The sequence below is a fragment of the Salminus brasiliensis genome, chromosome 25 (genome assembly GCF_030463535.1).
Source record: "Salminus brasiliensis chromosome 25, fSalBra1.hap2, whole genome shotgun sequence".
NCBI classification, from domain to species: Eukaryota; Metazoa; Chordata; class Actinopteri; order Characiformes; family Bryconidae; genus Salminus; species Salminus brasiliensis.
The window spans coordinates 11,858,991-11,882,307 of NC_132902.1; the positions used below are offsets into that span (position 1 = coordinate 11,858,991).

Below are 23,317 nucleotides of genomic sequence, written 5' to 3' on the forward strand. Positions count from 1 at the left end.
AAATGGAATGAAATGGTATAAAATGAAATGCTATTCCATCTATGATACCTGACATGATGGCCATGGTGCTGAGGGAATTCACAATGAGACACCTAAAGAATGCAGTACATAATGGATTCTCTTGAGCTAGATGAGAGGTATACAGTATGAAAGTGCAATAACAGTAAGGAGGACTATCATATGAATATGAAGAGGTGGGGTTAGGTTAACTGGTCTGGTGAGCTAAATCAAACATCCTATGCTGAACAAATCCCTAGAGAAGACTTGCTACCCCCCGTTTGAATTTGCCTTTAAAGGAAAAAGTGGAAGGATAATGGAAAAATCTGGAAATGCTACACTTTCCAATCAATTATCAACTAAAGTTTGGGCCATTTGTGGAATGTTTTGGGTAAAAATATTATTTCTACTGCTTGATAAACTGCATTTACCTTATAATGGTAGCTTGATGACAGCAAACTGGATATTCCATGTTATTTAATGGAGCAGCAATGGAAGGTTTTGTGGTAATAGCAGTGCACCAAAGTTTTTATTCCAACTGTTTCAAAGGTGTACTGACACTAGACTAGTGCTATTTTGTTGGACAAGGAGCAAACCTTGTTAAGTCTCAAATTCTGGGGTTGTTTTTGAGTGAATGTAAAAATCATCCCTAAAAATAATTAATATAATTTGAATTTGGTGGAGCACCATGTTTGTGGACACCCCTTCTAACAAATGCAATTTAGCTACTTAAAGTTGCTGGCACAGATGTGCAAACGCACACACACAGCTTTGTCTAGTCCCTGATAGCAATGCATGGGTGCTGCTGACAACAAAAAAAATGAATTGGAAGGAGTACTTTATGTATATAGAATAAATGACCAGCCATTATATTCGACTAGTAGACCAATTACTAATTACTTACATGCCCATAATTGCACCTGCAGCTACCTTCCGAATAGCCATAACTGCCAACTGGGGATTGAAAATAGTCCATTTGATTTCACCCTGTTTGAGCTGGATGTGCAAATGCAAACAGGACATCCAAGCCCAATGTTAATGTCCCAACAGCTCTCAAGATACCAGGCATATTTAAAAAAGTTCTCCATTCTGAAGTCAGTAACAGAGAAGTACTAATGTTCATGTTAATGATTTTTTTCAATCTATTCCATGTATATGTATTCTCAATCTATTCCATGTGAATGGAATCTTAACAACTTCTAATTACAAGAGTGACAGCAGAGGGACTTACTCTGCAGGTAAGAGAATCAATAATTCATTAAAACTCTTAACATTTTGCAGTTATACAACAATGCAACACGTGTGCAGGAAGAAATAGAGGGAGATTATACTGCAGAGCACTGCAATAGGTGGCCAACCTTAATAAAAAGTTCATTCAGTCCGCTTTAGGCTTAATTATAATGAACGTCATCTCCATTTTTATCGCAGGAAAGAGAATCAATGCAAATGACAGAAACCAATTACAGGAATGCCTATGGAAAACTACATATAGTTTAACCACATAAGCAGGTCTATGTGTGCGGTGTTTAGGATGCAGTCTGCTCAGTGCTCCATTATCCTCACAGCTACAGGGCAACACTAAAGAAGCAAACTTTACACACTTAACAGGTCTTGGCTCATTGACCTCATTTGTGGTAAGAGGAAATCTGATTTTGCTTTAACCCTAACTCTCACCCCCTTTTCCAAAGCCCACCGCTCCAAATGGTCACACTGATGGTTAAACCTCCGATCACAACATGGCCTTTCCACACACTGCCCTGACACCCAATTGCCTGTAGGAGCCTCTGCTCTGAGCTGGAATGAAAGCCATTCATCACAGGGACTGCAGAGTGTGCGACAGCCAGCGGGCTTACCAAGAATTCCCTGCTGCTGCAGACAAGTGTGCGCACACACACAAAAACACACCAGGGTTCAATCAAACTGACTCATATTACCCTGAATTTGTGCTTAGACAAGAATCTGCTGATCAATCAGTGAGCGACAATGTTGTTTTTTGATGTCCTTTTCATAATTAATTCAGATGAGGCTACAATCAATACGCTGAAGACCTGAATTGCATCATGTCAGACAGGCTTGCCGTCACAAGGTACAGATCAACACTTTTCAATAGGTTCTTCTGCCAACTCACCAAACCATGTTGTGAAGCTGGAGAAGCTTCCTAGAAAGCATCACATAGTTTTTGTCAAAATACTTACATTTAGAGTAATCAAATGCTATAGCCACCCTTACCCAACTCTAGTTACAGTCTTTCTGCAATTTGACAGTCTGCAGCCTCCTCACTCCGGCCCGTTCTAACCTCTACAGCCCCATCAACCCCCCACCACCTCCAATCACCACCACTGAACATCAGGTCAGCTGTGGCCTCAGTAAGATTAAGAATGCAGCTTGCCCTGGTTGTGTGTCAGCTGCAACACTCAGGTACTGTGCTAAACAGCCCCCCCCCCCAATCCTCTTCAATCAGGCCTCTTCAATCAGCCCCTGGCCCAGTGTGTTGAGCCTAGGTGTTCTAAGACTTCCATAATCAAACCAGCTCCAAAAAGCAGAAGCTCTCCGGCCTAAACTGACAGTCATTAAGTGCTTTGAGAGATTTATAGTACAGCACCTTAAAACCGTGATGCTTTGCAGGAGCTACAGGGATAACAGGTCTGTAGATGACGCCATTAGTCTTGCTCTACTCTACATTCTGCAGAACAGCCCATGCGCAATTTGTAGACTCAGCTCAATGTTCCTCTTCCTTTCCTCGACTGCATCCACCTCCTCTTGACCAACAGCAAACAGTAGGTCAGGGTGTGTGACCATGTTTCTGGACACTCTTCCAAACAGAGGTGCTTCAAAGGGTACCTTGAGCAACGCTGTAGAGCAAAAGTGGTTCCTCTATGGCATTGTTCAAAGAACCCTTTGAAGCACCTTTATATCAACATCAATGGCTGCATTTCTCAAACCTATTGGGATAATCTCAAACAATGGTAAATTGGTGTCATGATGTAAAGCCAACAACCTAAGGTTGAATCTTAAAAACACGACCTTAAAATGACAATTGATTTCAACTGATTTTACAGGAACTGCAGGGCTGCACAGTGAGTAGAGCAGAGTCTTACAACTTCCTGGACTCAGGAGGACCTCGAACAGGACAAATGCAGCATGAAAAAGGCTAAGCAGCTCCTGTATTTACTGCAACACCTCAGGTCATTTAAGCTGCCTCAGGCATTGTGGTCTAGTTTTGCACTGTCATAATAGGATCAATCACCACATCCTCCGTATCCATCTGGTTCGGCTCTGCATCTTCGCACCCCAAGCGTGAGATTCTGCAAATTGGGCGATGTGCAGAAAAAGTCAACAGCTGCAAGCTCTCTACACTTGAAGATCTAGGATGTGGAAAATCATGGCTGATCCCTCACATTCTGGTCACTCTCTTTCAGAGGTTTCTCAGCATGGAGGGAGAGTCTCCATGCTCTTAAGACTCCTGCCACCTGCTCAGCTCTGTAATTAAAGATTCTGAGGCCATGTTACAGAAACCTCTTGCTTGAGATTGTATGTCTCTTTAGACATTTACGTTACCATTTATGGCATTTAGCGGATGGTCTTATCCAGAGCAACTTGCAAGGTTGGTTGGTGTGGCGCAACAGATAATACCACTACCTGCTAGTGCTACCTGCTACCTCACCACGTGGGAGACAGGGGTTCGATTCCCAGTCTGGGTGACTATGCTGTGCTACACCAATAAGAGTCTTTGGGCAAGACTCCTAACACTACATTGGCCCACCTTTGTAATACAAGTAACCTTGTAAGTCACTCTGGATAAGAGCATAACAGAGGAGGAACAATGTAGTGTTAGGAGTCTTGCCCTGTACTGTGACACAGTACAGTGTCAACTCCCACAACTCCCATGTGGTGAGGTAGCTCACTGGCAGGTGTGGTGTTATCTGCTGCACCGCACTAAACACCCTAAATTATAATCTGCAAAGGGCAAAATTTGATTTTCACAAATTTATGTTACATGAACACATCTTATCTTAACTCAGGAATTCATCTTATCTAAAGTTCATAATCAATTGTTATGTCTGTTACACATAGTAATCACATAAAATTAAGACAATGCAAGACTATACTGTATACAAAATACTGTAAAACATTTCAAAACAAGGCAGATTCGTGATATATTGGTAGTTTGAAAAGCTTTCAAAATATCGGGCCTGCTCCTAACCCCTGTGGTCCAACAGGGTGTCCCTGCACCGCTAATTCTGTTTCCAATTCTAGTAAGCGTTAGCCCTCCTAAATCAAACCACACACTCAAATCTATCTTGTTCTTCTGTATTGCCGTTTCCAAGCCCATGATGAGAAAGGATCAGGGTTAGACAGGGACCCCCTGCAATTAAAACAACCTATCGCTACAGATATGCCAACAAGTGAATCAACAAATATTTTGGCTCTCCAGCTAGACGTATGACGGCAGGTGGTGAAATCCAGACTAGACTGGAATCCATCAGGCTGACGACCATCATTTCCACCAGAGCCACATCACCACTGGAACAGGGAACATGTGTACATGTGTTAGAAACTTTAAAGTAGCCACAAAAAGTAGGAATTACAACCATTCCCAGATTCAAAATTCAGTCCTAACTGATGTTGTCATGGTGACAGAAAAGATGTGAAAAAGAGCTGCGTCCGAAAGTGTGCCGTATTCTCTACATGCAGTAGTCCAGATCACTGTATAGAGCACTATTACAGGATACAGAATTTGACATGGTAGTGAAGGATTTCAGACACGTTGTTGTGTGTGTGAGCTCCTTGTTGAGTCGTATGAACAATATGAACGTTGGTCTTCCTCAGAGATGGTAATATTAGCTCCATTACACCAGTAAAAGAGTACCGCCAATCCTATGTTATATAACAATACTATTTAAAAATACTTTTTTTAATACTCTTAAAAATAAAGGTGCTTCTTTAAAAAAATAACAGTGGTTCTTTGAGCAATGCCATAATATAACCACTTTTGATTTGATAAAGAACCATGTCTGTAATAGACCTGAGTGAATGTGTGAAGATCCTCAAGGGAAAATCATTTAGGCCTTTGAAAGGTTCTTCACACACACTCTGTGGTCTCCATTACAAACATGGAGTGTAGCCTAATTAGAATCCTTCACATGCTTTGACAACAACTGAGTTACACGCTACATTTTCTCATTAGCTTGATGACAAGCTTAGCCAACCTTGAAACGGTTGCAGTGAATGGGTGCCTTTGCGTGCAGAGTATGGATCGGTCAGTCATCTTAACATTATTTAATTCAGTATAAGCTATGTGAAAAACAACAAGTCTACAGCACAGTGGTCGGTTTTACATAGCTTATACTGAATTAACCCTTATACTGAATTAACCCTTTAAACCAAGTGTATTATTGATACAAATGATGTGTATAACTGATACAAATTAGTATCAAAAGTACAAAATCATAATTACTGATAATCAAATAATGAATCATCTTAACTAATGATTAAATAATGTCTAAGGGTTAACAATAATATATACAAAATTAAGTAAATAAGAATAAGTTACATAAATGACAAATTAAGTCAGATAAATGTTTTCTGCTCCCTAGTGGATTATCTGTGCACTGCATGCAGCAGAAAATACATCCCAATTTTGTTTGAAAGTTTGAAATTAATTGATTAAAATTTTAAGCAACTCAGACTAGAAGGGGTTAAATAATTTTGTGTTCTGCATGTTGTACTTTGTTTAATAAATGTGCTGTGAGAATTATGGTTCAGGCTTTAAAGGGTTAATATTGTTACTACTCCATTACAGGAAAATGAGTACAACAACATGTTTAATGAAACATGAAATAGCATAGCATTGTGAGGACATTTAATCTTATTATTTATTACTCTGTTATTAATACTGTTATTAATGCACAAACGACTATGAATTATTTGGTAACATTTTTACAAAAGAGTCCCACAGGGTTCTGTTTTAGGTAGAGATGCACCGATCCGGCTTTTTCAGTTCCGATACAATACATAGACTTTGTATATCGGTCATTACCCGATACCAATCCGATACCATTGCCGATCCGATACCAATCTGATACCATTACCATTGTCCCAATAGCATTGTGAGGAAATTTAATCTTATTATGTATTATTCTGTCATTAATACTGTTATTAATGCACAAACAACTATGAATTGTTTGGTAACATTTTCGCAGATACATAAACTTTGAAGATCGGTCGATACCCAATACCAATCCGATAGCATTGCTGAATTAATAAAACGTATACCTCACCATGAGGGAGAGACTTAGGCATCAGGATTGACTTAAACGTTGCTTTACTAACTTTGTGGAACAAAATATAACAAATTAACATCAATGTCACTAAAATGATAAACAATTGTGTAAAATTTCTTAAAATGTATTTTAAAATAAGTAAAATGTAAATAAGAAAATAAGTAGCTCCACTTTGTCAAACACACAAAAAGTAATCAGTCTTATTTTTAAATATTTAATGTAAACAGTAATTCAAAATAAAATCTAGCAGCTAGACCTGAGAATAAATAAGTAACATGGCAGTAATCAAACATTGCAAACATGTAAATATTTAGTGCAGTCTCACACCAACAAAAAAAAAGGATCGATTTCATAGATCGGCCTAATTATCCGATACCCGATCCAACTAATTTTGTTAATATTTGTTAAATTCACAGCGCCTTAATTAAAGATTCTGAGGCCATGTTACAGAAACCTCTTGCTTGAGATTGTGTGTCTCTTTAGACATTTACGTTTCCATTTATGGCATTTAGCTGACGCTCTTATCCAGAGCAACTTGCAAGGTTACTTGTATTACAGAGGAGGGACAATGTAGTGTTAGGAGTCTTGCCCAAGGACTCTTATTGGTGTGGCACAGTACAGTCTCCCAGAATGGAAACTTATCCTGAACTTAATTCAGGAATTCATTTTATCTAAAGTTAGCAAAAACTAAACTACTTGATCAAGGTTGGTAATCAATTGTTATGTCTGTTACCAAACAACTAATGAAACACCCAAAATAGTAATCACATAAAAAGTAATCACATAAATTATAAACTAAGTAAGATAATGTAAGACAAATACTGTAAGACATTTCAAAGGCAGATACGTGATATATTGAAAAGCTTTAAAAATATCGGGCCTGCTCCTAACCCCTGTGGTTTAGCCCTCCTAAATAAATAATTGGATTATTTGGATTGTCCTAATAATCCGATACCCGATCCAACTAATTTTGTTAATATTGGGACAGATATCCGATCCTAATATTAAATCGGTGCATCCCTAGTTTTAGGGTCTATAAAACTGATTAATAATTGTTAATAATGAGAGTAATGCAGTTTTAGGGTGAAGAACTGAAGCCTAGGCCTACATACATTTTGTTGCATCACTGATCAAGTTCATTCACCACAAGCTCTGACTCCTTCTCGTTAAAAACAGTTAATTAGATCAGTGAGTCCCACGATGCCGCTTCATCTAAAAGCGACCTTCATCTTCACAAAATTCCATCTGAGGTTGTATTTATACACACAATCAAATATTCAACATCTTTTTTCTGCCGTTTTAGGCAAATGTGCTGCATGAATTTTAATGACGACTGAATTATTTAGACGCAATATTCTTTCTCCTGGTGGGCACTTTCTCCACACGTCTTATAGAGGAATCCATCTCTCTTACTTCCTCTCTGCTCCTCCAACCTGCCGTCTCCCTCTTTCTCCCACCACTTTCACTTCTTTCATTGCTAAAAAAGATCCTGGCAAGCAGAGATATCTCTAATCCTCAGACAAACACACACAAACACCCTGCGGCCTCAATCAAACCTCTCTCCTGGCACTGCCAAGGCAACCCTGAAATCTTAATTAGCACTGGCAGTGCATGTTGCTTTAAGGATTGCAGCAGTATGTGTGTGTGAGTATGTGTGTGTGTCTATTTGTGTGTGCTTGTTTGTGCGTGGGTAAGTCACTCTGCTTAAGAGCGTGATTAACACAAAGTGAGTGTGTATCTTAACAAGTGTGCTCTGAGGGCTCTGAAGGCTCTCAGCAGCATTTAGAAGATTTTAGCACTGGAGCTGGAGCTCCAGCAGGGAAGTGTGGGAAATCTGCTAAAAAGGTTTCGACATTACTGACTGCAGCAGTGTGGCGCAGCACTTGAGCGAGTCATTTGGCTCACATCCGGTTTGATTCATCCACTAATGGACTTTGGGGGCTGGGGGAGTGTTAACGATGCCACATTTATACCGGTATAGGCTCCGTCATCTCCAAAGATGTGTAATATAATGATCATTTGGAATCAGCTATTAAGTACATGCACCAGGAGATCTTATTAAAGGACTGCTCCAGCATGTTTAATGCAGTCGTGGGCTGTCATATCTGTAGCGTCATAGTCGATTTCTATAAACAGTTTTAAAAGGTGTCTCTGTATTTAAAAAAACAACAGAATATCAGTTCTATTAACCCTTGTATCATCTTTATATTCAATACCTGTAGACAACATACATACACTGGTGGTGTATCACTTTCTCCAATGGTTGGGTTACTCTAGGCAAAGTCATTCAGTCAATCATTTCAAATTGAAATTTTTAAATTTTTTGTCTCTGCTGTTAGACACATTTTTAACTTTTAAGACGACACAAGGGTTAATATATATTTCTAATAGGAGACACGCTCAGTCAGCAGTATAAAACCCTCATACCTACATACCTAGACCTACACTGGGGCTCACATATCTCAAAATATGTCTATTATGCATCTTTTCTGATGTAATCTTAGCAGCCAGAGCCCGAGAGAGCACAACTGGCCATTTATATCCAGGTGGGAGGATGGCTTGCTCTCTCTCCACATCACTTCCGTGAGATGCGGACTGGCACGGGCGTCTGCTAGCCAATGCCTCAGAGCTGGGTACCTGGTGCGTTCCCTCAAGCGCGTTGGTTGTCGGTTGCCGCTGCATTGATGGCCGTTCAGAAAAAAGGCGCTGGGTCAGTCTTTACCCTCCCAGTGTCTGGAGCATTACATGTGATGGGGAAGAGTACCAACGAGTGGGTTGGATAATAAGCTATATAAAATTGCGAAGTAAAATTCATTTAAAAGAAAAAGAAAAATAATATTATTAGCAAAACAATTGGAAATTTAAAAATGAATTTCAGAATTTTGTTGTATTTGGTGGTGTGCCACTCTTCTTCCTTAAAAGACAGTGTTCAAGCTTTTGCAGATGCTTCTGATGAGTTGATGAGATCATACTCAACTACGTCTGAACATGAGCTTTTGTGGATGACATGCTTATCTGCATGTCGAATGAACTAAAATGTAATTACTTACAAGTAGTACAGAATCTATTCCTCTTTACTAATCATAAGCAACTTCTAAGTGCGTTTCTGCTGTTTATATTTGTTTAAATGAAAAAAAAAACACTTTTTGTCCTTATGTCAAGGTCGATGGTCTTTTTGAGAACTTAAGAGCTACTATTACAAAGTCATTTGCGGTCAACTTTAGGTTTTCTTTTCAAAGCACAGAAAAACACTTGTGTAGTCCAGTCCAGGGAAGGCTTTGTACTACATTTTGGAGCACTGTTGAGAGGATTTGATTGCATTCAGCAACAAGAGTGAGGTCAGGATGTTGGATGATCAGCACCTCAACTCATCCCAAACGTAATGGATGGAGCATCATCATTCCAGAGAACACAGTCCCACTCCTCCACAGCTCAATGCTGTGGAATTGTATAGGCCTCTATCCCACACCTGGCTGCTGAATGCATTCATTAGAAGGAATGTCCACAAACGTTTGGACATATAGTGTAGCATACAGAGCTTGCCTATTTCTCACAAAGGGGGCAGGGGGGCCATGGTGGCTCAGCAGTTAGAGCGCGGGGCTATCGATAACAGGGTTGTGGGTTCGATTCCCGGGCTTGGCAAGCTGCCACTGTTGGGCCCTTGAGCAAGGCCCTTTACCCTCTCTGCTCCCCGGGTGCTGGAGTTGGCTGCCCACCGCTCTGGGTGAGTGTACACTGTACAGTGACAAATACGTGCACCTTTACAAATTTGACATACATTTTCACCACACAGCAAATACCAAAACAGTTTGAAGGTTAGACTCAGACTTAGTCTCTGACATTTTATAAATAATATTAAATAATTATAAATAATATCGGCTAATTAATTAATTAGAGGAGCATAATGTGAGAATTGTTATTTCTTGCTCCTGGGACAGTCGGGAAGTGGAATTACGACTTTGACCCACCCTTAAAGAAGGACACGTTTTACACATGCATTTCTGGACAATCTGAGAGCAACAGAACTGTCGCTGAAAGTAAAAGAAGCATGTGGACTGAGGCGGTAGAGTAATATTACAATATTTGACACCAAAAGTACCCACGTTTGCAGCGTTACGCAGTTCTCACAAATGTGTTTTCCTACCTGCTTCCAAAGTTAGTACATAGTGCAGTTAGCAGCATGCTGACCCTGAAGTAGCATATAGCGAGAGATGCTATTCTGTTTCTTTAAACAGCATAGCAAAACTAAAGTAAAGACTATAAACTTCTATGGATTTAAAGCAAGCAAGCAAACAAACAAACAAATAAAAAGAAATAAAATCTAATAACATTAGTTCCTGAACTTTATCAGACATGATCAGCTAAGAAAAATGGCTGCCACTCGCTGCCTCACTGACACAAACACACACACACACCTCATTCACAAGCCATGCATGAAGCACTTTTATTTTCTTCAAAGGTCATGCAATCCATCGCATGCAATCTGTCACATCACTTCTGCCTCCGAGAGCACTGGAGAGAGAACCAGAAAAGAGAGAGGGAGCACGAGCGAGCAAGCGAGAGAGACTCAAATATAACCCTGCAGAACAACACAATGTCAGAATGCAGTGTGTAATTACACAGTGTGAAAGGCTGTCACAGAGCGCAGTCTATCTCTGCGCTCTTGTTCTGAAGAACATACGCACAAGCCTCCAATATCCAAAGCAACGAGCGCGCTCAGCTGGCTTTCAGCCTCCGACCAAGGACAAATCACATGCTGTCAGACGTGAAATGCAAAAGAGAGAGAGGAAAAGAACGAGAAAAACAGCCATTACGTCCATCTGCTTCAAGATGGTCTTTAAGTGTTTTTATAGACACACACACACACACACACACATATATAGCCTATAGCATCTTCTACTTGTCTCCATCCTGACAGAACTCTCAGGAGTCACAGAAGCCAGGCTAACCAATCCCCTCTGCTCCTGCTGTTGCCATAGAGACACCTCACATCAGGACCACAAGGAGGATGCACGTAAACTTTGCTTCACGTCACATGAAGGGTTTAGAGAACAGAACGGAGACTAGCCGGTTTTGTTCCACACACACACACACACACACACACACATACACACATACACACATACACACATACACACACACACACACAGAGTTACAATAGAGCAATTTCAATTCATTTCAATTCAATTGATTTCTAACAGTCTCATTAACCGCAATGTACCTCAAATGAGCCGTTATTAGTTATTAAGACAATGCCTAGATTGCACAATGCACCTGATTTTCTCTATCCAACCTTTTCACAAAACACTAATATTAGAATAAATACAAATATTAATACAAAACAGGAATGCAAAAAGTGGGATTTTACATTTCCACAGCTCTCCTCATGGGAGCCTAGTATTATTAATAGTCATCATCCAAAATCTGGTTTGGTAAACCAATGCTTAATGATGGCAAATCAGGTGAGATGCTATTGGATTTGATCCACACACTGGCTGGGGGCATCCAGGAGAAACTAGATCACAAGATCTATTTTTCAAAATGACAACTTCTTACTTTTTACTGTATTTATGTTTACCTGCATCTGTTCTAATGTGATATGGAGTTTATACAAGCAAAAACTCTTTTTCGGCATTAAATAATGTGCTTAGGTGCCTACAGTTTCTGCATGCTGCACTACAGTCAACACTGCGTATTTTCCCCCTGACTTTAACCCACTAAACGCAATCTGTGACCATTACCGATAGTCGGAGAGATCAAAGTCAGTGGTAGATGGACACAGGAGCCTAAAGCTAAAAGCTTAAACAGATGAACAAAGCAAGTTGGAAGCATCTTTAATTCACCACCATTTAAATGTAGGGTTTAGTCGTTAATAATAATAATAATAATAATAATAATAATACAGTGCACTTTAATTTCATAAAAACCTAATAATGTAATAACTTGCATACTAATGTAATATAATGTCTCAACTGTTAATACCATTGTATCAATAATGCAATTCTTTATTACATTATTGGAAATTTATTACATTTCCAGGTCAATCATTTGTAATACCTCGTTACATTACTGTCCCAAAGTGCCAGAGAGTTATCCTGTACAATAAATTATAAATTACAGCCTGAATCGTACTGCCTTCAATCACAGATCTGGGGTTACAGCCTAAAGCAATATTAGTGAACAGGTGCCATAAAAAGCTTTCAGAAGTGAATCCACTGAGGCCTGTATCCATGACGACAGTAAACAGAACAGCAGAAGCCAGTTCAGATAAGAAAGAAAGCAAAGCAGAACACAGAGCTTCTGAAAGCAGCCAGCTACACTCCAGAGAAAGATAAACACCTTCACCTGTCCTACAGTGGCTGGATTTTACTTCACCACACAATTCCCAACACTGTCCTACAGGTTCTGAGTTCTGATTAAAACGGGAGATTGTGTCGTTCATGCCTTCACCTAAACTTCCTCACTACTACTCCTCACTACTTGACCCACGGCATCGCTTTTCAAACTATGGATGCTATTAATTGTAATGCTACTAAATTTGAAATGAAATTTAAAACAATGCAGAAAATCAAACCTGTATTGCAGACACATCCCCTCATTCTCCTCTGAAGGTCTTTCATCTTTTTGTCACGGAAACCACTGATATTGATTAAAAATAGCCTTCTGATTCCAGTCTATATCAAAGTAAAGGGGGCAAAGCAAGGGGAGTGACTTATATTAGGCATTCAGTCATGCAAAAATGTTAGGACCCCCCATTCAACCTTTTCTCATGCATGAACATTTTATCTTCACTTGAACAATATTGGGGGATGGAGGGAATGTAATCAAACACACATAACTGAAGGAATGTCTTTAAAATCATTTAGAAAATGCAATGAATAGGAGCAAGTCTTATGACTTGACTGGTAAAGGGATTGTTACCACCATGATGAAAAAGAAGGCTGTAGATGCAGATGAGTCTGGGAAGGGATTTAAAAAGGTCTCAGAACAATTAGAAATCAGCCGTTCCACTGTTCGCTTCATCATTTACATGTGCAACAAGTGCCAACATGGGCAGATCAGGCCGACAGCAGACCTCAGAATGCGCAAAGAAGTCTCCAACAATCCTAAAATGTCATCGCAGGACTTACAGGTAGATCTTGCCACAGCTGAAGTCAAAGTACAGCATCTGCCATCAGAAACAGACCACACAAACACGCTTAATTTTCATAGGAGGAAACCCTTGCAGTCAAAAACCCTTCAGAGCAAGACTAACGTTTGCCAGAGAACACCTAGACCTAAATGTAATTTGGACAAATTAATAACATGTTTGGCGTAAAAGAAAAACCCAAAAAAACAGATACAGCATTTGAGCACAAGAGCCCATATCAACTGTGAAGCATAGAGGTGGAAATGGCATGGTTTGGGGCTGTTTTTCAGTAGTAGGGCCTGGAGAGCTCTTCAACATAGAATTCACTAGGAACTCTTTATTGTATCAGAGGGGCTTAAGGAAAATGTGAGACCATCTGTCTAAAAACTTGTCAGATGTCAGAGACTGGAAGGTCATTGTGTTCTAACTTTTTGCTTCTATTATTAACATTTTTAACATGATTTTTTAAAATACATTTCTTCAGTTTTATTGCTTTAGTTATATTACCTTTATCTCTTCATTTCGTTTAAATGAAGGTCAAATGTCCATATGACCATACACTAAGAACAGCCAATGGACTAGACACATGGCTCCATTACTCAGGATATATACTGGCACATTAGTCTTACAGGTAAATATACACACACACGCACATGCTTGCTTATCTTTATTTATTTCTCTTCTATTTAGGACTATTTAGTATGCTATTATTTATTCAAAAGAAGAAAAGGCATAATTAGCATAATGAAGAAAAGCATTGGGGATGCAATGAGGAACCCTGTAGGTCTGTAGAGATGACCCAACAATTTCACATTTCTTGTAATTAGAAATACATGTCTGTAATTTTAGTTTATTTTTCATCAATAATTTGTGAAATGCTAAAAGTAAAAATTTACCAAATTCGATTTCCTTTCTCAGTGGTGTGTATGTAGATACAGTTAAACGAGCTCCTTCTTACGAACATGCCTAACATGCCAGATTAACTAATAATAAAATAAAAAGAAATTAAAAAAACATCACTGTAGGTCTTTTGAAAATCTTTCGTAAGTCATTGACTGTGACAGGAAGCGGTTGTGTAGTGGCCGCAGCTCTGTGACAGAGCTCTTTACTGAAGGAATCACTGCTAAACTGCTACCTACAAGGTAAAATATATATTGATCACAAGCTTCAAATAAAACATGGAATGTCTTTCACAATTGCTTTCACCTTGCTTTTTTTAATTCTTATCTATATTGTGTGTATATAGTGTAAATTATTTATTTATCTAAATTTTTGTAACTGCGTGTCCTGCTATCCCTTTCTGCTGTTACACTGTGAATTTCCCCACTGCGGGACTAATAAAGGATTATCTTATCTTATCTTATCTTACAAGCTTTGTGTTTAATGTAAGACGTTGTCCCATATGTCTCGGGTTTGATTTTTTTTTAAGTATAACCCTAAACCCTAAACACTAGTCTCTCATGAAATGAATTTGCATCTCATAAAACACGTACATATACCACTAAAGTACAAAGAAAATGTGGCTAAATACACACAACCCAGCCTGTCATGTACTCGAAGAAGAATTAAGAAAACAGTGACGCCACAGCATTTGGAGCTTATACAAAAGCGATTCATGGATGAATCGTTTAAAAACTGTAAGAATTTCACATTCTACTATAGTTATGTTTAGGATTAGGGTAAGAGTTTAGGCCAGGGTTAGGTGAAGTTTAGCCTAAGTTTAGGTTACAATTACGTTTAGGTGTAGTGGGTTAGGTTTAGGTTTTGGTAATAAAATTTCACTGGTTGCTTTGTAACACTCTCTCTTGGTTGTGTCCATTATTTGTGCATATGAACGAGGGTTAAAAACATATGTGATAAACATTGTACGAATTCTGAAATGGCCTTTTAGTCACATACGTACGGGTTCCTCTTGAGACCAGACCCTAACCTCAATAACCAAATAGAAATGTTTAACAAGGAAAACAGGTAGCAGGCACTATAGTGTGGCACTATTGAGGTTTTGTTCCAACTGGCGCTTACCGATATACACTCACTGAGCACTATTAGGAATACCAGACTTATACTGAGTATAAGTATTCTTCATGCCATGGGTTCTACAAGATGTTGGAAAAATTCCTTAAATTAAGATGTTTCAGGAGCACCGTCATACACTAAATGTCCTTTTCTAGCAAATCCCAAAGGTGTTCTAATGGATTCAGATCCACTGGTTTGGACAGCCACTGAAGTCATTTATGTGCCTCAGCAGAAACTGAGATTCATCAGATCAGGCTATGCTTTTCCAGTCTATAACTGCCTGTGCCCACTGCAGCCTCAGCTTTCTGTTCTTGGCTGACAAGTGGAACCCAAACCAGTCTGGCCATTCTCCATTGACCTCTCTCATTAACAAGATGCTTCCATCCACAGAACTGCTGCTCTCTGGATGTTTCGTGCCCAAAGCTAACTGCTGGCTGAACCAGTGGAACTACATTTGGAGGAGCCCAGCAGAAAATTTAATACCTATTGTACAAACGAGATGTTATATGACTTTTTTCATATTGCCCACATCAAGAATGTGTTTTTTCCTGAGAAGCACTTTACCTTTCTAGGACTATGACTTTATGTGGCTATGAGAAGGCAGGTTACCCTATACCATATTTCTTGTGTTCTCTCGAGAAACTCTGTACCATTAGTTCACTGTTCAAACACAGCAGTACTGTTAAATTCCAAACTGTAGACAGCTGTTTTAAAAAAGAAATAATGCTATCAGGTCTTTCACAGCACATTCAGACTGCTCCAGTCTGCTGCTTGCAACACCACGGAGAAAATCACTGCCACTGCCCACTCCTAGAAAGGACCTTGCAATTACATGCAGCTGTCAGAGGAAAACCTGGGGTGAATTAGATTTTGCTGCAGAGCGTAATTTACACAAGCTGTACTTTCTAAAAGTTGTCTACAGAGCTATGAAAAAAGTATTTGTGAGATTGGTGGTCCATTGCAGACGCCTCGTATATACCCATTCGATATTCAACTAACATTTAACTGAATATGTATTAAATGAACTCTAAGCTGAATGTAAATGACTGTCTATTAAATTACATTTACAGCATTTAGCAGACGCAAGCTAGCGCTAGTTTGAACAGACTAAACATTTAAAGATATCTCTAAGCTTAGATACTGCTAAACACGAGTCAATATGGAGGCCATAATACTCTACTCTTTGGCCAAGTATTCTCGGAAGAGGTGGGTCTTCAGTCTGCGTTTGAAGACAGCGAGCGACTCTGCTGTTCGGACACCCAGGGGAAGTTTGTTCCACCACTTCAGTGCAGGACAGGAAAAAGCCTGGACGCTTGTCTTCCGTGGATTTTGAGGGATGGAGGGTCAAGCCGAGCCGTACTTAAAGCTGAAAGGGCTCTAGGGGCGGATCGGCTTTTGACCATTGCCATCAAGTACGGAGGGGCTGGTCCTTTCTGGGCTTTGTAGGCCAGCGTCAGGGTTTTGAATCTGATGAGAGCAGCAGCTACAGGAAGCCAGTGAAGGGAATGCAGCAGTGGAGCGACATGGCTGAATTTAGGGACATTGAAGACGACCCGTGCTGCTGCATTCTGGATGAGTTGCAGGGGCCTGATGGTGCGCAGAGGGAGACCAGCCAGAAGAGAGTTGCAGCAGTCAAGTCTGGAAGTGACGAGAGACTGAACGAGCACCTGGGTGGCCTCTCTAGAGAGGAAGGGTAGAATTCTCCGGATGTTGTACAGGAGAAATCTGCATGACCGAGTTACGTTTGCAACATGACTTGAGAACGTTAACTGATCATCCATGACTACACCAAGATGCTCTTATTGTGAACTGCAGTATTATCTCTAAGCCAAGCAGAAAAGGATTTAGGTCATAGAAAACGTAACCTTTAAAAGTTCATATCCACAAATGAAAAATTACGGCTGCAGGTTTTTCTTTTCAACCAAGCAGGAGCACACACAGTCAGTTGGTTGAAGACTACAATCAACAGATTAAACAAGTGGAATCAGGTGTGCCTTGGTTCATCTGAAAATGATGACCTGCTGCCAGACTGGCCCTTTTAGGATAAGACTGGCCTACAGTGTGTGTTATGCTAATCATTTACTAGAAGACTTTTATATTTAAAAGACTAAAGTCTAACACTATCTCACATCTAAAGACAATCTGTCTTTACTCATAGTTTTTAGTCACAGATGATGATTTGGCAAACTCTGCCCTTGTGTGTGTGGTAGTTTGTTTGTAATGGAAAACAACTAAAACACCTACAGATCTTTGCTGCTTCCTGTTTGATGCTGAAGAGATCTCACCTATCGGTTTTTCATGATTTGCATGAGCCAAGACCATGTTTTCCTTGAGCATAATAGTAAACATGGTTGATTTTATCACAAAAACAGAGTTAAGACAGCAATCCTGTAATATTAAATATTACATTGCAATTATATCACTATTAAAAACCATTCACAGTGACAAATATACAAGAAAAGGAAAATTTAAAAATGTTTGTATAGCCCCTTTCATAAATGCACTGTAACCTAGAACTTTAACCCGGAGAAGTATATGTATGTATATGTGAACGCAAATGTCTGAGTCATTTGTACCAGATATTACCCAGACTTTATCCTGCCAGCTCCCTAATACAAAGTTCAGATAATGTCTGTGTGAGCCCATGTGTGAACAGAACAAGTAATTTACCACAGAATTCACAGTGGGTCATGCCGTACCTCATGCACACACACACACTACACTGGCACTGTCCCTTGTAGTCAGAACACATCTGACACGGGAAATCTCCAGCTGTACGCTAGATGTGTGGAAGGGTAACTGAAGAAAATGTCCAAACCTGATTCTCACCTGACATTTTCTGGAGTTCATATGTAAAAATGGCTTATTGTACAGACCATTACAAAATTATTGTTGCTCTCCAGAAAAAGTCACTATTCAAAACCACTCGGATCTCCAAAATGGTCAATTTTACAGCGTAAACAAACAAGTCTGTTAAAGGTTAAGTCTGATGTAAAGAGATTTTATTTCAAGTAATTCTGGAGATTTTTAATAGGTCTATTCATCATAAAATACTCACACAATGTAAAAGGAAGCTGATCATATAATTAACAAAAAACATTAAATCACATAAGGTTGTTTGTTTGGACATTCAACCCTGTAATACTGTACGGAAACAAGTGTGTAGGGGGCTGTGTGTGCATGTGTATGTGTGTGTGAGAGAGAAAAGGAAAAAAGAGAAAGAGAGGGACACTTGAATTAAGGCTTGTTTTGGTAGTCTGACTGGAGTGATGCTAAAATAGCAAAGCTTCATTACCCAACTGAAATATTCATGACACCTAACAGCATCAACATCCGGACACGAACAAATTACTGCAGAAAAGAGAGAGAGAAAGAGAGAGAGAGAGAGAGAGAGCGAGCGAGCGAGAGAGAGGGAGGAAGACCACCCACCCATGCAATGTTCTCCCTACAATTCCGCTCTCTACATGAATCATCATGCTCACCTTCCAGTCCCCTTTCCCTTTTAACACCTTCTCACTCTCTGATTTTCTTCTTCCTCTCTCTCTCTCAGTCATGACGCATGACGCACAACCATCTCATTCGGTCTCCTGTTGCTGTCTCCTCTGTGGTTTCCTCGTGATTATTTCCTGTTTGTACTTTTTTTTTCTTTGAAAGCATCTGCTCATCTAATTAGCAGCAGGGAGACTGACAGGACAAGGAAAAGGGAAAGGGGGCGCATAAACAGGAGAGCGAGGCAGAAGAGAAAAGTGGGAGAGGAAAAGAATGAGAGAGCTTCAGGGAGACGTCATGTGGCAGCAAACGGATGAAAACACTCAGAGCGCTTCATGCAACGTGACAAAACACCACAAAATAGACTTCCAGGAACACAACAAGATTAGTTGTGCATAACTACAGTGATACTCGAAAGTTTGTAAACCCTTTACATTTACATTTTTATTATTTTTTTAATTTGATAATTTATACATTATATTTCTAAATAACTTTGACCTAAACTTTAATCAGATCAGATTAAATCAGTAGTCCAAAATGTAGATAAGGAGAATCAAATCAAACAAGGCAAAAATATAAGACTTTAGACATTTATTTTAATGCAATATTACATATTTTAGGATTAGCAGGTAATTTGAAGGTGAAATGACCGTCAGGTGTTTTCAATCAATGGAAAGACAATCAGGTGTGAGTGGGATCCATCAGTCTGATCTTCACAACACAATGTTTGTAGTAATGTATTTTGATACCGACAAAGGGGATTTTTAAGGACCTCAGAAAAAGAGTTAAAGCACATCAGGCTGGAAAAGGTTACAAAGCCATCCCTAAAGACTTTGTACTCCACCAATCCACAGTCAGACAGACTGTGTACAAATGGAGCAAACCTAAGACCATTATTACCCTTTCCAGGAGCGGTCAACCAACAAAGATCATGCCAAGAGCAAGGCGTGTAACAGTCTGTCAGGTCATAAAGGCTAATGTTCAGGAGTCCACCATCAGGAGAACACTGAACAACAATGGTTTGCATTGGAGAGTTACAAAGAGAAAGCCAATTATAAAAGAAAATGGCAGGACATCGGTCTGTGAGCTGAATCTCAAGAGAATGTGGATCATGCAGCAAGACAATGACCCTAAGCACACAAGTCGTTCTACCAAAGAATGGTTAAAGAAGAGTAAAGTTAATGCTTTGGAATGGACAAGGTCCCAAGACCTGGGATTAAGACCTCCTAAATCCAGTGGAATGTTGGAAGGACCTGAAGCAAGCAGGTCATGAGAAGAAACCCACCAACATAACAGAGTTCAAGCTGTTTTGTAAAGAGGAATGGGCTAAAACCCCTTCAAGTTGAAGTTCAGGACTAATCAAAAGTTAGTGGAAAGATTAAGTTACAGTTATTGGATCATTTTCCTCAATAAATAAAAGACCAAGTCTAATATTCTCATTTGTTTGATTTGGTTCTCCTTATCCACTTTTAGGACTTTTAGGAAGATCTGAAGTTTTAGTTCAAATTATTGCAATATATATTATATATAACTCTATCTGTTATTGCATATTTGTACCAGTTGCTTTTAGATCTTCATATAAAATGTGATGTATTCAAAAGAATAAGAAAAAGAATAATGATTTAAGGGGCAATTGCCTTGGTGATTTGCATTTGGAATATCAAAATATTAAAAATGCAAACCATCAATGCAATTGCCCCCTTAAAATTAATTGTTTCATGTCTTGTTAACTGGAGCAATTATGGAGCAAAATCAGATATATTAGAAGGTTGTCAAGCATGAACTGTTTGTTTGAGGCCTTGGCAAATCATCACAACTGGGTTCAAGACAGGACTTTAATTACGCCACAACGTAACGCTCAGCTTCTTCGTTTGCTTTTTTGTTTTCTTTCATTGTCTTTCTATATAACCCAATTATGCTACAGGTTTAGCACACAACACAATCCTGTTATTCCAATCATCACTGCACAAATATACTCCACAGACTTCCACAGGCAGCATACTGGCTCTTCCTTATCAAAGTGTCGCATTAATAAACTATACCCGCTCTCATCTTCACTAGCGTCCTGTAATATAATAAATACATACAGAAGTGGTGGCTTAGTGGTAAGAGCACTGAGCTATTGATGACAGGGTTGTGAGTTTGATACCTGGGTTGCCACTGTTGGGCCCTTGAGCAAAGCCATTCATGGCCCTCAAAAACCTCACTGCCTCTTTTCTGTCTGATCTTCTCTAGCACTACTAGATTTGCTTCTCGACTCTAGAACTCTCCTAACCAACTGGTCCAACAGTCTAATTCTCTGTTCATATTCAAACCACACCTTAAAACACAACTCCTTTCTCTCTCATCTATAATCATCCATAAGCCTAAACTACACCTACATTAGGTCTTGCCCATGTCTAGCACCGTCCATTTGTATGCTTTATTGTTCTTTTTTTGGTCTGTAAAGCCACTGACAACTGCAAATTCCAACCATAGTATTGCTATTTGGCATTTTCATCATTGGCATGTCTATACAATGAAACTCAAATCTGGCTGAAGTGCAGAAAATGCTTCATTTGCAGCAAAATATACATTGCATATATTAAAAAAATGGATGCCCTTAGACACAGGCAATGTTCCATTTAAAGAGGGAGTAAACACTACACAACGTCTCTTTATCCACCAACAGTTTCACACTTAGCATTTTGGTATTTGGTATTGGTGATCTGTCCAACAATACCAATTGCCTGGCTTTTGCTCCCCTCAGAGGGCTCAGTACTAAAAGCAGCCCCTGTGTCAGCTGGTAAAATCAGTAAACCGCTAAAGATTCACCATACAGCACAGAACAGACAAAGAAGAGAGAGAATCTCCAAGGTCCTGCCATTTGGAAAATACTGAAGCAGCTGAATGTTCAGGCCTCATGCTCTGACAATATCTCAGCATGTGAATATCGTATTTCACACACAGAGATGAAGCATGGCTACACAATGCTGTTTCCTATAAACCACCCACATGCTTTCCTAACGCTTGATAACATGACCGGTAGACTGCCAGCAAATTTCTCCACCGCTGATGGAAGGTCAACTACACAAGTGGCTCAAAACCTTCATCAACACAAGTTTGATGAAGAAAAGACTCAGCATAAGCCTTCATGAGGATTTTTCACTGAACCATCAAGACCTTCCATTAAGGCCAAAGTCAGTGACTCAAAGGACACCATCTAATCCACAGAAATCATTTCCAAAGGATATAGGTATGCCCCCTCAGCATCCATTGTTGAGGTGTCTTTGAGGAAGGCAAGCAACCCCCAATTCACGTTTTGGACATGGATGGGTTAAATCACAGCAGTTCTTGTAGTGGTGTTATATCGAGTATAAGAAGCACATACAGTCTGCCTCAACTCTTTCATAACAAATCTGTCATTTTGTCATTATCATTACTTAACAATATTATCTGCCAAAGCCCATCTAAGGTAAACAAAGGCTTTCGAATTTCTACAAATATTTTTTACATAACCTGAGAAATGTCATGTTTTCCTACCATTTACACTCCATAGAGACAGTAAAACAAAGAACAAACCACACACACACTTAACAAACTTAAACACAGACTTGGCAGACTGATACTGTAAGGGCTATTGACCGAGGCTGACAGATTTATTTACACATTACCATTAGCAACACATAATAAAACCTCAGCCGCACGGCAGCACCATTTATAACTGCCTATACCACTCTAGTTCTCTGTGTGTGCGCTAGTGCATTTTCTAGCACCACAGACTTTGTGTTGGAGGCACTGTGATACTTTCAATCATAAAAATAAATAGATGTCTGAAGTGTTGAAAAAAAAAAAGCTATTATTAAGAAACGAAACCAAAATGTTCAGCTGTGTTAGATGGTGTCGTTTATAAGTCAAAATAAATGTAATGACAGTATTACAACAACAGGCTTTTCTAAAGCCAGAAATACTTTAATACATCATGCAAAAGAAAGTGTTACACCATAAAAAACGCACCCCCTTTCTAACCCCCCGCCCCCCCAAGTTACAAATGGACAATCCAAACGGCCTACTCATCGTCAACCACAGTGCACACAGTACACACAGCATCACCAACACACCACACTGTCTGAAACCTTAACAAATCATTCAGCAGTTTGTAATACGCAAACTCTAGCGTGGTCTGACCAGTGGCTTAAACAGGAACAGGGTCAGTCACCTCAAAGGCTACTTTGCCATGAGAGCCATACTGATCATTTCACCTGTCCAAACAAAATGTTCAACAGGCAGGACCTCTGACGCTAAGAGAAAGAGTAGCATGAACCCAGTATGACCGTGTCCATTGTAAAAGTGACCCGCACCTTTACACAGAAACGCCTCAACAACTCAAACAGGGGTTCCTGGTGCATGCACCCAGCAAAAA

The 23,317-nt window shown here is 39.5% G+C and overlaps 1 protein-coding gene across 2 annotated transcripts in view; it reads right to left on the bottom strand.

Annotated features, from left to right (window-relative positions):
• Positions 1–23,317, bottom strand: part of cep89 (centrosomal protein 89) — a 167,594-nt gene that overhangs the window by 76,674 nt on the left and 67,603 nt on the right. The gene's annotated exons all lie outside the window — the stretch shown is intronic.